Below are 4158 nucleotides of genomic sequence, written 5' to 3' on the forward strand. Positions count from 1 at the left end.
ATTGTATATTATTACACAAGCGTTCGAAAACTATTTTTAAATTGGAAAGGGAGGGGCGGTGTTGCATTTGACAAAACTATGCATGAATCAATTTAAAATATCTCCTTAAGGAGCAGGAGGTTGCAGAAAATATTGCAGAGTTTACTTGGCTATAGATTAGTGGTTTTATTTCACTAAATTTGAACGTGGAACAACGTGAAACTTTTTTTTGGCTGGCACTTATGTTTAAACTTGTGTACTAAAATTTTAATTTTTGAAAGAAAAATTAAAAAACTTATTTTTTAAATCTAAAATAAATTTTAAATATCTAAGCACTCATTACTTTAACAAAAATAATAATAAAGTTTTGTATGGAGGTGGAAAATAAGGTTACTTACAAGATAACCATACCTTAAATTTTCATAATTTTATGGTGATAAATTTAACTTTTTACGCATATATCCCTTTAAAATTACACAATAATAATATCTGTAAAATTATTTAAAGTTGATTTTAGACCAAAAAATTGTTTACTTTAACATTTTAAGTCTAAAAATTATAAAACTTCCACTTTTTTTTTCGGACTTTTTGCCATTTTTAGATTAATCTGGGTCACTGTGCACCGTGATTGCGCGTGGGTTCTTTAACGAATTGGTGCAAACCGAGTTCGTTTACCAAATTTAAGAATATACTATGACACGTTTCGTTTGGTGAAGCATAGCTTGGCCAATCCATTTTAGGTAAGTTGAAGTCACCAACAATAATAATCTGTGACACCGAGTAACACAAGTTATGAATAATTGAAATATATAATAATTACACCATGCAAATATGCATAACCGAATCATGGAATCCAATAATACATCATTTGAAATTGTTGTTTAATTTACAGAACGGTCAATAAATTACTGCAAAAAAACTGCACAAACCAATTAGCATATCGACTTTGAATGTATTTGATATTTTTGAACCGTTATTATATTTAACTTGAAATTTTCCAAAATGATCCAATTTTTTTTTTAAATCGGACGGGATTGACCAGAATCATCTATTTTACAGACTTAACAATAGACACCATCAAGAAGGTAAGCCAAGTTGTCTATCAGCACAAAACATCACAACAATAACATCACAATCACAAAACACACAGACCCTGTGACACTAAACGCGCCTCATTCACATTAGTGACACTAAGTAATAGGTTAACTTTTAACCAAAACTAATGACCATCCTAAAAAGCTTAAAGGTGGCTCTATTTACAGATGACATAAGAAACATATGGATTTCAATCAACTAGTTTTATAGCTGACTTGCTAACTATTATTAGAAAGGTACTACATAGCATTAGATAGAGGTGGTTAGGCAAATTCTACTGCTCTGGATATCAAAGGCTTTCGATAAAGTCTAGCAAGATGAACTTACCCATCTTTTCGCGATCTTTTAAGTCGTATGTTAATTATTATCTAGCTATATAAACTTCGTCTTGGCTCTTCTAGTAACTTCCAACTCTAAAAGTGGTTGCTTGCAGTGGTTGCCTTGTTAAAATAAAGATGTTTTTTTAAAAAAAAAAAAGTATCTTGCATGAATAAACGAAAGATATTTTAAGCTCTGTTTTCTTTTTTCATGATGCTTTTTCTGATGTTGTTGGTTTGTTACCTTCTAATGCTTGCTCTACCCCTACTTCTATCCACAATAGTGAAATTATTCCAAATCAAATTACTGTTTTTGTATCTTCTGATTTAAACTTGGAAATTGCTAATGATGACTTTTCATGCTCTGTTATCCTAACTTCTATTGTATGCATCCCTTTAGGAAATGGTTCAAAAAACTTTCTTATTAAAACGCAACTTAATGAAGAGAATCTCTCAGTTTCCAATTTGAATAAAAAACTACATATATTATCTGGTGATTTGACCTATCAAACAAAGAAATTTTAATTTGTAACATGTAATTGACGCTTTTGAAGAAGGTAGATATATCTAATTGTCTAATTATAAACGAGGTTTTTGAGTCTTTAATTAACAAATACTTAGCCTCTCATCTTGAACCTAATAACTTACTTTCTAATCATCAATATGGATTTCGATCTTCTCGTTCTACACCTGATACTTCCATTTATTCATGTCTTGATAAGAACACAACACTCTCTAATTGTTTGGAGGGGGCATTTGAGCTTGAAAAAGATCTCACTTCTTCTACAGCATGGGGCTCACATTGGCTGGTGAACTTTAACTCAAAGAAAATTTAATTCTTTTCAGCTAATCGTTATCGCCATAACGTAGATCTTTCAATCTTAATATGAATACGCTAATGAATATTATAAGTGCGCATAGTTACGCCTATTGTTCGTATTGTTACTTATGGTTCTGTATTCTGTAAAATACACTAGTTCTTAGTTTTTAAGTAGTTTCTAGACTTTTATTAGGTGCGGTTATATGTTTCTTGCGGTCTTTCGAGTAAGGTCAGCAAGCGAATTAGAACTGATGTACTTTTATTCTCAAGAAGAATTGATATTGTTCATTGTTTAAAATAAAAATTTAAATAATCGTTTGTTTGTTGTTGGTTGTTTTTATTTTTCTAATTTTTATAGCCTGTTTTCATTTTTTAGAAGAAGTTAGATTATTTATAGATTAAGATTATTAGATTATTTATAGATTAAGATTGTTTTTTGTAGAAAGAATAATGAGAATAAAATTTTATTTATTTATTTAATGTGAAAAGTTAAATAAAATAAGACTGTTGTTTGTGGTCATGTAAGTTTATATACATAAGTTTGCGTTTGTTTCAATCTATTTTATATTTCTCTATATCTATATGTATATTTTATATTCTTAGGAAAAATAATAAGGAATAGAAAAGTTAAAAGAAATTCTTCTGGAATTTGTCAAAAGAATGTTGTGTTAGGCTTCATTTTAAGGTATCTGTATTTTTGTTTATTAGAAATTTTTGGTTTTGTTCTTAAATGGTTTCATCTTTTTCATTCCAATGTTGTGAATTGTAGTCAGCATTCTGTGATACATTAAAAATAATTGATGCTAATAAATGTTGTTTTATAGTTGTTAAAGGTTTGCATATATGTTTATACTATGCTCAAAGTTAAAAAGTTTTTGATAAATACGTGTATGTGATGATATATGTTATATAGTTGTTTTATAAATGTGTTTATATAAATGTGTTTATATAATAGTATGAAATGTATTTTATCTAATGTGTACATGATTGTTAAATGAGGTGTTTTTATATGTTATATAACATTTAAAAAAATATTGTGTTTTATAGTTAGTATAACTATAGAACACAATATAACCTTACCAGTCAAGCGGTGTTACTGTTTTAGGTCTAAGTGTTGTCTAGCCTTCAATATAACTATTCTGAAAATACTTAACATTATCTTTAATAATTTTTTGCGTAATATTGTTACCTTTGGCTTATCTTTATGTTAGTGTCTGTTGTTAAAAATGATTAATAGGCAGTTTCATTACTAGAACTCGCTGCTTTTCTTTCTTAATATAAACTATATGGATCTATGCATATAATTCAAGTCATATTTTAACAAAACGATTTTTTTGTGATTTGCGCATTTAATGTTCGAACGTTGCGGAATAAATGGTTAATTGTATCATTAATGAAGCTAACAGTTTTGTTTAACTAAGAAGCCAAGAAAAATAAAAGTAAGCAGAACTAAAAAAGTATTAATAAATTTATATTTCATTAGAGAAAATAAATTAAATTATTATTAACAATTTATTTACTTCAAACCCGTATTACGGGTTGCCTACTGCTAGTTAAACATTAAACGTTTCTGTAGTATTAATATTAAGATATAATTTTGTGTATCTGTATTTTATTCTAATGTAATCTTATAAAGCAATTTTTACGATTTATTTTGTAAACAAAATGACTTTCAATAGTAATTGCGCTTTTAATGAAATTGTTAATAATTATTAAAGTTAATAAAACTAATCATGAAATAAATATACAAGAAGTTTCTGGCTTCTAAACATAAACATGAATACAAGTAACTCGTTGATGAACAAGCACCGCGCCTGAGTTCACAACAGAACACACAAAAAAATATATATATGTGTTTGTGTGTGTGTGTGAGTGTGTGTGTGTGTGTGTGTGTGTGTGTGTGTGTGTGTGTGTGTGTGTGTGTGTGTGTGTGTGTGTGTGTGTGTG

Source organism: Hydra vulgaris, chromosome 15 (assembly GCF_038396675.1).
Source record: "Hydra vulgaris chromosome 15, alternate assembly HydraT2T_AEP".
Taxonomy (NCBI): domain Eukaryota; kingdom Metazoa; phylum Cnidaria; class Hydrozoa; order Anthoathecata; family Hydridae; genus Hydra; species Hydra vulgaris.